The sequence below is a fragment of the Podarcis liolepis genome, assembly GCF_965112155.1.
Source record: "Podarcis liolepis genome assembly, chromosome: 2".
Lineage (NCBI taxonomy): Eukaryota > Metazoa > Chordata > Lepidosauria > Squamata > Lacertidae > Podarcis > Podarcis liolepis.
The window spans coordinates 91,561,866-91,574,434 of record NC_139555.1 but is presented as its reverse complement, the minus strand read 5'-3'; the positions used below and the strand labels follow the sequence as shown (position 1 = coordinate 91,574,434).

Below are 12,569 nucleotides of genomic sequence, written 5' to 3'. Positions count from 1 at the left end.
TACACTAAAATTAATCCCCAACCAAATATCCATTACACCCACCCACCCCCAGCAAGAGAAAAAAGGAAAAAAAGAAATACAAATTTAAATTGCCACCGACTGCTTGAGGACATTTTAAAACACATTGGAACAGGGAAGCAATTGCAGAACACTTCCCAGCTTCCCCAAAAGTTTGTTCCAAATAAGGGCCTGGGCCACGCCCCCTGGGCCAGTTGGAGAAGGCCCTGGAAGGGAGCAGGCCCTGCAGTCCTCACCCAGCCGATGGTCCGAGGCTTCCCTGCAGCAGGAGTCCCTTTATAGCTGGGAGAAAGGGCCTGGGCCACGCCCCCTGGGCCAGTTGGAAAAGGCCCTGAAAGGGAGCAGGCCCTGCAGTCCTCACCCAGCCGATGGTCCGAGGCTTCCCTGCAGCAGGAGTCCCTTTATAGCTGGGAGAAAGGGCCTGGGCCACGCCCCCTGGGCCAGTTGGAAAAGGCCCTGGAAGGGAGCAGGCCCTGCAGTCCTCACCCAGCCGATGGTCCGAGGCTTCCCTGCAGCAGGAGTCCCTTTATAGCCGGGAGAAAGGGCCTGGGCCACGCCCCCTGGGCCAGTTGGAGAAGGCCCTGGAAGGGAGCAGGCCCTGCAGTCCTCACCCAGCCAATGGTCCGAGGCTTCCCTGCAGCAGGAGTCCCTTTATAGCCGGGAGAAAGGGCCTGGGCCACGCCCCCTGGGCCAGTTGGAAAAGGCCCTGAAAGGGAGCAGGCCCTGCAGTCCTCACCCAGCCGATGGTCCGAGGCTTCCCTGCAGCAGGAGTCCCTTTATAGCTGGGAGAAAGGGCCTGGGCCACGCCTCCTGGGCCAGTTGGAGAAGGCCCTGGAAGGGAGCAGGCCCTGCAGTCCTCACCCAGCCGATGGTCCGAGGCTTCCCTGCAGCAGGAGTCCCTTTATAGCTGGGAGAAAGGGCCTGGGCCACGCCCCCTGGGCCAGTTGGAGAAGGCCCTGGAAGGGAGCAGGCCCTGCAGTCCTCACCCAGCCAATGGTCCGAGGCTTCCCTGCAGCAGGAGTCCCTTTATAGCCGGGAGAAAGGGCCTGGGCCACGCCCCCTGGGCCAGTTGGAAAAGGCCCTGAAAGGGAGCAGGCCCTGCAGTCCTCACCCAGCCGATGGTCCGAGGCTTCCCTGCAGCAGGAGTCCCTTTATAGCTGGGAGAAAGGGCCTGGGCCACGCCTCCTGGGCCAGTTGGAGAAGGCCCTGGAAGGGAGCAGGCCCTGCAGTCCTCACCCAGCCGATGGTCCGAGGCTTCCCTGCAGCAGGAGTCCCTTTATAGCTGGGAGAAAGGGCCTGGGCCACGCCCCCTGGGCCAGTTGGAGAAGGCCCTGGAAGGGAGCAGGCCCTGCAGTCCTCACCCAGCCGATGGTCCGAGGCTTCCCTGCAGCAGGAGTCCCTTTATAGCCGGGAGAAAGGGCCTGGGCCACGCCCCCTGGGCCAGTTGGAAAAGGCCCTGAAAGGGAGCAGACCCTGCAGTCCTCACCCAGCCGATGGTCCCTCTCTATATGTTTAGAGAGTATTGTTCTGCATAATAGTTGCTTATTTGCTGTATTTGTATTGTCATCCAATACAATACAAAAATGACAATAACAATTTTTTCTCTAGGTGGCTGTCAATAAAAGGACGGGCCATTAGCCATGCCCATTCATTTCAATGGGTCTACTCTGAGTAAAGATTGGTTGACTACAAACCTTTTTAACAAAATCTCTTATCCCAAAATCTCATGGAGCCATAAAAAATTAAAAGGCCTGAGAAAATATATTCAAGGACACAAACAAACAAACACAAAATCCAGAGCATAGGTTCCAGCCTCTCCAGGAAGTGCATTCCATGACTGCTGGGTTCTACAAGCTACGCAGCACACTTCGCTTGGCAGAGGCATTCTGTGAAGATTTGGGGGTTGAAGTAGGTGTATGTGGAAGGATATGTAATCCTTCAGGTAACCTGGTACCTGCACTAGGTTAAAAAAAACACCACTTTGAATTGGTCCCAACAATAAACTGGAAGCCAGTGCTAATAGCAAAGTACCAGCATGATGTGATCATACCACTAAGTGTTTTTTGCACAAGCTGAAGTTTACAGACCATTTTCAAAAGGTGCATTCCATGCACGACAATAACTGTTGCAAGGCTATCTCTGTCCAGATAAGAGTTGCAGTTGACTTCTTTGCATAAGCTGGGTCCCACCCCCATGCTGTTATTTTTCATGCTGCCATTATAGAACAAGGGAGGTGTTCATGGTGAGTTCCCGCACCTATCTTCCGGTAAAAATAGCACTGCCCCCCTAAAAAATAAAATAAAAAAGGAAAGGAAGTACAGGCTTGGAAAATTCCCTGCGCGGTCTGGAAAGGATGACATGCGAGACAGCGCCAATTCCGCTGTGGGCGAAAAGGGAGTTGGAAACCCTGGGAAAGAAAAAGGGAAAGGGCTCTGGAAAGAACCGCCACAGGGTGCGCCAAACCCGGGGAGACACAGACAGGCCCGGCAGCCAGACACGCGTGGGAGGGAAGTCAGGTCAATAAGGCACCCGCAGAAATACGGAGGGGAAAACGTGGAGCAACAACCTTCAAGCGAGACGGCGCAAAGGGCCAGCGTGGCAAGAGGGCGTTCTGACACAACCACGTTTGTAAAACGAATGAATTCAGAGAAGCGTCTGCAAAACACAAACAGGGACCAGTGCTTCCTTGCAATACAGTACAGGAAAAATGGACCTACCGGGGGCGGGGGTTGGAAGCAGCTTAAAATGCCGCCGGTGCGCAGTTCCTCTCCCCCCCCCCCCCAATTTGGCACATCGTTTTCATGAAGCGTTTTCCTGCCCCGGTTTCTGTCGGCGAGGGGATGGAAGAAGGAAAGAAAAAAGAACGAGGTGCCTTCGTTTTTCCCCTCAGCCAGGGAACACAACAACGGCGACTGGAGGTGGGAAGATAATTTTGACGAGGGAAAGGCCTTGGGGCAGATTTGTCAGGCGCGCGCAAGCACAGACTTTACACAGTGAGGAACCCCAAGCGGGTTTTCCGCATCGTCCTAACGTGCAGCTTTGGCCGTTAAAGGAAAGGCGAAAGCAGCCGCCGAGGCAGCCTATCCTTCCCCGCGCCCTTATTGAGAGTCCGCGTCAGCCCCACAAGTACCCCGCCTTGCCCCGTGAGCAGAAGAGCTTTGACCGCGGCCACATACAACACACACACAGAGAGCACCCGAGTGAGGGCGGGACCTGGACGGGGGTTTAGGAGGAAGCACGAGGCGGTCATGCAACCGCCTCAGCCCTCGAGGCCGTTGCTAGGCTAGGCTGGCTGAGGCCAGCTAGGCCAAGAGGGAGGGGGGAAGCGCGCCCTGGGCACGCCCCGAGCACGTTCTCCTCCTCGTGGGGTCGCGCGCTGCGGCCCCGCCCCCCTCACGCGGCTCCACACGCTGGCGGGCGGCACCAACGGCCGCAGGGAGGAGGAGAGCGCACGGGAGGGACGGTTAAGGGAGGGGCTGCTGGCCCGAGGACTCCTGCGAGCCACTCGGAGCCAATGATAAGCCACGCTCCCTTCTCCCTCGCTCGCTCCTCTCAACGCCCCGCCCACCGGCCGCTCGTTATCTGCGTTTCTGCGCCTTGTCTCCTGTTGGCAATAAAAATATATATAAAGACGTTTACCACACGTTAAGGGTCGGGACGGATCTGCCCCTCCCCCCCCCGTCGCAGAATTTCAACCCGTGCCTCACATATGTTACAATGTGTAGTAGGGATGTCAAAGCAAACCTTTTTTTAAATCGTTATCATTATTATGAATAATAGCAATGACAGGTGCGACGCTGCGTTCATTTCACTTTCAATTTGTACGGTATACCGCCTTTCTGTATTGCTGCCCAGAAGGTGGCTTACAAGCTGAAGGAACAAGATCATGCAGTTTACAACAGTCTGAGCCAATTAAACAAGCAGACAAACAAAAGTCATAATAAAACATGACTTCTGATGTGTTCCGGAAGAAGGTTCTAGCAGCCTAAACAAGGATGCGTTGAATCTTCTCAGAATGCGTTTCGAAAGTCTGCACTTCCTCCTTGGGCTACCCTTTATGATTAATTTTGTTGGTATAGAAGAACATATGGAACCTGAAGTTTGGATATACACATCTCAACTCCCGAATGCAAGGGATGTGCAGACTGCACCTGCTGAAATTCTTCCCGACACCTGTGGTACAGGAGCAACATCCTCTTTTGAATCTGGCCTCTTGGCAAAAGCAGAGCATGAAGACGATGGCCTTTCCCTGATCCCTCTCACACAAGCAACACTTGCTGAAAACCCATATTTTGTGCAACTGTTGAAAATGCAAGAGCCCTGTCCTCCTTTTCCCACCACCGGACAAATTTAACTCCTTGCTAATAACTAAGGGCAGGCATAGGCAAATTCGGCCCTCCAGATGTTTTGGGACTACAATTCCCATCATCCCTGTCCACTGGTCCTGTTAGCTAGGGATCATGGGAGTTGTAGTCCCAAAACATCTGGAGGGCCGAGTTTGCCTATGCCTGGCTAAGGGCATCTGGCTGGCTACTGTTGGAAATAGAAAGTAGATTAGAGGCATATCTGGTCTGATGCAGCAAGGCCACTCTTAGGTTCCTGAGGCAATGATGAATGTCCATGTGACAAAGACACATACACACAACGCACGTGCATCTCGACCCATATACCTACAAACTGATGCACTGTCAGACTGTATCTCATAGTAAGCCAAGTAATGCTTCCTTTACTTAACTGATTGGGGTGTGTGTTTAAAAAAATATTAGGACACAGAAAAAAGAAATGTGAAAAAGCAAATATCTCTTTGTCGGCAGTGATCCCTCCCCCACTCCTGCCAGTAGGTATTTATGTAAAACCCTCTGGGGGACAACTCCTCCATGGGAGGGGGGGTAATTGGAGACATAGTCTGAATTTCATGGTGGCAAATGATGGCCGTTTGACAGAAAGATTAATAGCCACAATGTGGCTCTGGCTGGCTGCAAAACGTGTGTTATTTATAGTCACCTCACACTGTTTTTCTCAGCAGTAATCTGGCTCCCTCACGATAAAGCACTTGGTCTTTCAGCTTGGAGCCTGTCCCCTTTGGGAAAAGGTTATTGGGGGAGGAAAAACATACAGTGCTCATTATTTTATCATTTTGTGCTGGTGACTACAATTGCAACCAAAGATATGTAGCAATAGATTTGCATTGAGTGTTGCCCTGGCAGCAGTATATTCTAAAGATAATTTGTTCAGTGCACTAAGGAAAAAGTATATTTGGTGTTTCAGCTAAGAGGAGCCAGAAAATATTTGAAGTATTATACTTAAGTCACAGACTACTGAACCAGGATGTTCTATTGGAAATTAATATTTTGTGAGGTAAGATTAAGAGAAATTCACTGTTAGCCTAAACTACCAATAAATTTCAATGTATATTTTGCAGGATCACTGGTGTCGATGTTTCTGATCACATCTCAGTTTATATAATATACTTCCTGCCTAGTCAAGTTTTCTTGGTAAGATGGAAATTAACTGAGGAAAGAAGTAGGAATGACTGAGAGGAAACTGAAATAGCAGCGAGCCTTGTAACTAACCAGTGCTTTTTCTGGGGGGACACAGGGGTACGCATACCCCTAAACATTTTGTGAATCTAAGTTTGGCCTCATTGAGGGGCAGTATTTTAATATGAGTAGGAAAATGAGAGTACCCCTAAACATTTTTTAGCAAAAAAGCACTGTAACTAACTATAACCAACACTTATTAATGTATTTGCTCATGAATCCATACAACACTAGGAAAATTAGGACAAACTGCCCCACCCGTATGACAGAGTCCACAGAAACATTGCCAAGATTTTATTGCACACTAGCTTAGATTTCTAACTTGACCTAACCTAACTTGATCTAACAGGGCAGCTAATAATATAACAAATCAGGGATGCTCACAAGGCTTGTTCAGCGGGTACATCTTGATTGGGGCCCAGGCTCTTAGCTTTCCTTTTAAAAGAAAGTAAATAAATTGGCAGTACAAAGAAAGTTAGGAAGCAAAATGTGGAGGCAACTTTCCAAAGCATCAGCAGGCATCAAAGCATCTGGAGGGGGGCCTCTAGAGCAGCAGAAAAAATAGGAGAAACTGTTTGTTTTCCTCCTAGCTTGACACTGGACAGATGAGAGTCCTCCATGTACACATTATTTCATTTATTCCCCAACTGTGCTGCCTTTACAGTATAAAAAACAATTGGCTGGCAATTGTTTTACTCAGAAGTAAATGAGGCCTCCTTCCTACAGAAAAGAAATTGTGACTTTGAAAGTTGCCACCACCACCATTTTTCATGTCTCACACACAGCCACCACTGACCTGATTGTCATCACTGGGCTGTTATTTATAGTTATTGTTATACAGGAAGTATAAAACAAAAATAAAAAATGACTCAGCAAATACAACCATAAAAGCATCAAACACTTTATAGTTGTAACAAGTTAAAAATTCATACAGACTGTACTTTAACACAATGCTACTTTTTTGTTTATCAAGATTGGCAAAATGGGAAGGGGACTGCACGTGGTTAGATGGCGGGTTGTTGTTGTTGTTGATTTGTGTCTCATTTTTCCTCCCAGAGGCTGTGTACAGTGTCTTCTCCTCTCCCCTTTTAATCTTCACTACGGTTCTGTGGGGTAGGCTAGGCTTGGAGTTGGTAGTTCAGACACAAAAGCTGTGAAACTGCACTTATTTAGAGTCATTTTTGTGTGTTGGCATCCCTGAAACCAATAAAATAAATTGTCCACTAAATATAGATGGTATTTTGAATTAACCTTATCCTATATCTGCTTAATTATAACTCAAATGTCTTGACAGTGCTTCAATAAAGAGAGAGAGAGATTTGGTAATTTCTGTACAGGCTTAACTCAGAGGAGGAATAATAAAGATGCTGTCAGTGTTGCATACATTTTTATTTCACTTCTATCTTCCCTTTTACTTGAACGCTTATGGTCATTAAAATTCTGAAACCCTAAATTTTGTATTCGAGATTTAGCATGCAAATAGATGTCACATGCAAATTTAGTTACTGGTTGACCTTTCATAATTAAATGTACATGGACTCATTTGGTAATTTACAACATTTTAAGACCATGATCAGAATATTAAAAGTCATACCACAAGGAAAGAATACTGTATTAGTATTAAAAGCTTGTGCAAGAGTATCAGATTCATCAATGCTGAAATGAGTGTTAGAGGCATTTGTTTGAAAGGTAAACATCCTTCCCAAGAGCAGCATGGAGCTGATCGTTCCCACTTGGAGACCATCTGCACAGGGCAACTTAGAGAGCCGTGCTGGTGCATCCTTTATAAATTAAAAGGGAAAAAAGTCAGTTGTATTTTTGAACCATCAGCCATCCCCTCTCCTCCATAATTTATCGTTTTCATGATAGCCCTTTTTGCTTGTCTTCACCTCAGTACTTATCTAACAACAGGCAGTGATTATCTCAGGGGCAGCTTCCTTTTCTTCTGACATCCTTTAATTAAACTATAACCCTTGCTGAGCATAGACTAGAAAAATATTGGAAGAAAAATATCTCACCAAAGTCTCATTAAACCGCTATTATTTATGAAACTGCAACTGCTCTGTAGAGAAGTAGCTGAGGGGAAGCTTTAATGATATCTCTATAAATTTAACCTTGAGCTTGACACACTTTGCTGCACCTTTTTATGGTCTGATTCTAGCAGCTAGTGCTTGGCAAGTAATGGTTTATGGTATGGCTAGTTACAACTACAGAACAAAATAATAATAATAATGAGTTGTGGCACAGCACTCACACCACAAGTCATGCAAGGATGTCATAGTGACAAGAAGCACTGTCAGAAGTATTGACGTATTGATAAAAGCTATCATTGCCATGTGCCCTGGTAAAGCTTCCAGGATGTAACATTCTTCTGCAAGACTGCTGGATAACAAAATTGGGCACAGCGCTGTTAGACATTCCGCACCTTCAGCGCTGGTCTTTTATCAATACTCACTGTTTTGTGGCAGCCAATGACAGAGGAAACAATGTAGACTGGCGCAACAATCCCCCATTTACCTGGGAATAAACTTCCATTGGATTAAATAAGATTTCTGAGTAGACAAAGTTCCACTGAGTGTCTTTAGTTCTTCTTTGATAAACACATTTGCAAAGAAAAATCCCGGAATTTCTGTTACTTGGATTGTAAATGTTCTAAGAGGTTATTACATCAAGCCTTCCATTTCTATAGAAATGTGGGCTCAGTAGACAAAAAAATGCACATTTCTTTTTCAGGGTAAGGCATGCAAATACCACAGGATGCACAAGATGAGCAGGCAGGTTATTTTGCTACTGACATCTGCAAAGGGACTTTATAACATTTAGAAAGTGCCTTGAGTTTCAAAGTTCCATGGATTTTATTTGCTTCTGTGTCTTGAACTAGTTTCTCCTGCTTGCTTTAGCATCACATAGACTTATCTATTTTCTCCATATGCTGATTAAATTATACAAGGAATAAATCAATGTCCCGTGAAATGTATGTAATGAAACAGATAATTTGTGCATTTCAACCTCTTCTCTCACTCCTACACATGACTTTGCATGTGAATGTTTAAGGCCTATGGTGGTTTTTTCCACCCTACTACTGCAATTAATCACATTACATAACTAACCCACTGCTATTTTTAATTATTTTTTTCTTTTAATACATTTTGACTGGCATAAAGGGTCTTTCTTGAAATGAACGTTCCAGCATACTTATGGGCAAGGAAGAGGATGCAAAAACACCATCTTCCTTTCTAGCAGTGTGTGCTTAAGAAATACAACACATACAGTGGGTTATGTAACACCACACAATCATTTCTGAGTCATGCACACACTTACCTCACAATGGACCTGGCTAAAATTAGACTTCCATTCTTAAGAATCAGAAGTTTTCCCCTTCTTCTCCATGCTGTTTAAATATAGCAGATTTAAAGAATAATCCTATGCATGTCAACTCAGAAGCAAATCCTATTGAGTTCACTGGGGCTTGCTCCTAGATAAGCAGTATAGGATTGTAGCCTAAACCAATTTGATTTGCTGTATTTACATATGCATGTGTGTATGTCTTGCTATATACATAAAAATGTAGGTGTCATCACATTCTGCCATTTGCATGGCCACTTAGCTGTCAAGTGTCCCTTATTTGAAGGGACAGTCCCTTATTCCAGCGCCATGTCCTGCTGCTGTCCCTTATTGATGGATGTCCCTTAAATGTCCCTTAAATGATGTCCCTTAAATTTCAAAGGAAGCAGTTCCTCTCTCTCCCTCCCTGCTGGCCAGGGAGGAGGGAGGCTCCAACTGTGTTGCTTGGCTGTGTTGCTCACCCAATAAGAAGTATAAGAATGACTGGGGGGTGGAGCTTGCATGCCTTGTGTGTGGCTAGTTAATGCAAACTGAGGGGGCTTTTGAATGCTGGACGCCATTTTGTTGCATGTGCTGTTGCAAACTTTGCAGTGCAAAGCCAGGCCAGGGAGCCATCTTAAGTTGAGGCTGCATAGGCCTTGTGGTGCATGTGATTCAGATTCTATTCAGTTGAACCTCTGGTTGCAAAGTTGGTTGGACAGTGTTCTCGAAGCATGAGTTTGACCAGACTGCAGGAGGACAGGAAGACGGGTGCCTGGAACAGGTGAGGTTGCAGGTCCCTTATTTTGGCTGCTGGTCCCTTATTTTCAAGGCTGCTGGTCCCTTATTTTCAAATCTGTAAGTTGACAGCTATGCATGGCCAATAGGAGGCCACGACAACTGCAGCATGAAGCATAGCAGGCAGGCCCAGGCGAACTGTTTAACAGAGGGGGAGCGCCTCCTGCCTCCATCAAATGTGTGTGCAGCAAGGTGGCATCTGTTGAGGGGGTGGATGAGGTGTAAAGGGGGGTGATTTGGTTAGGTGGAGGGAAAGGACAAAGTCATAGGTGGGGTTGGCGAGCAGGAACAGCAGCACATCCTCCAACATTTCTCAGATGAAAAGAGGGACATTTCTCACTTCCCCCAGATGATCCTCCTCAACCCCCCATTTCTTTTTATTTTTTATTGGCTTAAGAAAATTATACAGACAGCAAAACGAAGAAGCCTAAATTAACAATAAGAAATAATAACTATTACAATAATGGAAATACTAAAAATACATTTACTTCCCCTTTTGAACTTCTATTCTGGTTACAATATATTACTATTCTATAAGAATCTATTATATCCTTTGCTGTCCCATATATTATTATATTTCCCAAATTCAACCTAACCCTCCCCTCCTCCCCACTGCTTCCCTTCACCTGTGTGAGATCTTCCCATCATAATATTTTTTTCTAGTTGCTTTAATAAAATAGAATAACATGAAAACTGTTAAATTATAATTACTTCTTTTGTCCTTACATGCTCAACCCCACATTTCTGTGTCGTCCCCCCACAGAGCATTTCCTATCAGAAGAATGGCGAGTGCCACTACCACTTCACCAATAGAACACAGCACCTTCCACCATTCTGAGAAAACCCCTTAACCCCAAATTTATTTTATTCTTTGGTAGATTTACAAAAAGAAAAAAAACCCCAATAAATAAATATTAGCAAAGGAGAAGATTAGATGCGGATGTACAAAGTATTTTCCTTTTTTAAAAAAATCAAAACTCCTTGTGCTCTGCTCTGTTCCTCCTTTCTTCCCACCCAGTGCTACCCTACCCCCTGCCTGCCCCTCAGAGCCAGCGCCTCACCCGGGGCTGGGCCCCAGTGGAGGCAACCTGGCCTACTCCTCACCTGCTCTCCAGCAGCCACTACGAGCCGCCCAAGGAAGGAGGTCAGCAGCAGAGGCCATGGGATGCTCCCACTCAGCCACCACCGCTCGGGTCAAGCACCGGCTCATCCTGCTCCAAAGCTTGGTGGCAGCAGCACTGGCAGGGGAAATAGGAACGTTCTGCACTCAAATCAGAAGCTGGGATGGCTTTCATAATTCTGGATCTGTCCCTGGGAAATCAGGACATTTGCAGGGTGTGCCCCTAGAATATGTACAAAATTTTCTAACTGCAAAGATACCTGGCTTTCCTAAATTAAAGCTGGAGGATAGCTGTTGGCCATGTATGGTTGAAGGCATTCAGATTATGTGTTAAATTTATATCATATTATTATATGTGGAAGAATTGTGGTCATAGCAGTTTAGAGTACCCTGAGGTCAGCAATTAGAACCAGGGAGATGTGTGGCGTTAATTTAAAAGCACTATGCCACCCCACCCCCCAGCATATAGAAACAAAGAACTTGGCTTCAGCGCTGTCATTCGGTCACAATCCTCAGCCCTATTGCGCAGGAGGGGAAAGTTTCAAGTGGGTAGGGAGGAAAAAAAAGGTCATCTGTAAGTGCTAAAATGTTCTGCAAGACTCCCTGTTCCAGACTGGTTGGAGCCCTACGTAGGAACACTCCTGTTGGAGGCTGGGGATGCACTGTAACATTTAGTTACAGGTTCCCACTTCTTCAAAAGAATGACCGTGTCTTCTGCCCATCCATGCTGTTTTCCCTTCCCTAACTTTTAGCCCATGATCTAGCACAAGACAGTCACAGGACTATGAGACCTACCGTCGTTTAGTTGCAACAAACTGCCTTCCTTATTCATCCATCGAAGCCAAGTGTTTTCACCGTTCATGAGGGAATTTCATACACCTTAGTGCTGTTAACTGAATGCAGTAGATTACAACAAAGCTATGAAGAGTTGTGAGATTGCGTTAGCAGATTCTGAAGGATAGGAAAGGAGAACAAAGCTACCTTTGAGGTTATGCTGCATATTGCTTTAAGAGATTGGGAGAGAGGCAGTTGGCTCTATTCCACACTATGTCCAGCTGTATGTATTGGAAGGTTCTGGGGATCATCAGCTGATGTTTTTGTTGTGTGCAGTTAAAGCAGCATGACCAGAGGTCAGTTCTTAGCTGGCTAAATGGATTTGCTAAACTTAACTGTGAATAGACTTCTTATTACACTAAAAGAGACTGAGCAGGAGAGCGGGAAAAGCTTTGCAGGGTTATAGCTTGATGAGGAAAGGTTCAGCTGTATTTATTAGATATACATTTCCTTATAGAAGATATTTGCCTTTAATCTATGTTGGGGCACTTTATGAAATATCAGTGTCACACAGACACAAATGTATCTTAATGCTGTTGGTACAATAAACTAGAATAGGGCTGGGGAGTCTGTGATGCCAGGGGTGAACAAAGGCTAACCAACACCCGGGGCGGGGCAAACTGCCAGTTGCGCACGCATTGCGCCGCTACGTACGACGCATGTGTGGCGTCGCTACGTACAGCACATGCGTGTGACACCACACGTGCATTGTACACAGTGGTTTGCCGCCGCCACCCGAGCAATGTATGGACGGTGGCGGGATCCTCTGCTCGTGGCTGCAGTGACAGTGGAGGGATCCTCTGCTTGTAGCTGTAGTGGCGATGGAGAGATCCCACCACCGTCTGTACAGTGCTCGGGCAGTGCTGGCGGTAAACCGTTATGTACAGTGCATGTGCGGCGGCGCTACATACAGCGCATGTGTGCGACACCACACA

The 12,569-nt window shown here is 46.3% G+C and overlaps 3 long non-coding RNA genes across 4 annotated transcripts in view; 2 read left to right on the top strand and 1 right to left on the bottom strand.

The window, feature by feature from the left end:
• The window catches only part of LOC310702050, a 48,720-nt gene extending 36,290 nt beyond the window's left edge, over window positions 1-12,430 (bottom strand). Inside the window, exons 1-3 of one of the 2 annotated variants that reach the window (XR_014523163.1) lie at window positions 11,596-12,429; window positions 8,880-8,949; window positions 5,023-6,755 (exon numbers count right to left, since the gene is read on the bottom strand). This is a non-coding gene — a long non-coding RNA (uncharacterized lncRNA). Of the gene's footprint in view, window positions 1-5,022; window positions 6,756-8,879; window positions 8,950-11,595 lie in introns of both variants that reach the window. The other variant, XR_014523162.1, reaches the window with a different exon arrangement.
• On the top strand, window positions 3,533-8,870 carry LOC310702144. The gene is made up of 3 exons (XR_014523291.1): window positions 3,533-3,742; window positions 5,287-5,376; window positions 8,292-8,870. It is a non-coding gene; the product is annotated as an uncharacterized lncRNA (long non-coding RNA).
• LOC310702275 lies at window positions 8,958-10,373 on the top strand. Its single transcript, XR_014523427.1, has 2 exons — window positions 8,958-9,167; window positions 9,773-10,373. It is a non-coding gene; the product is annotated as an uncharacterized lncRNA (long non-coding RNA).
• Window positions 12,431-12,569: the final 139 nt, after the last annotated feature.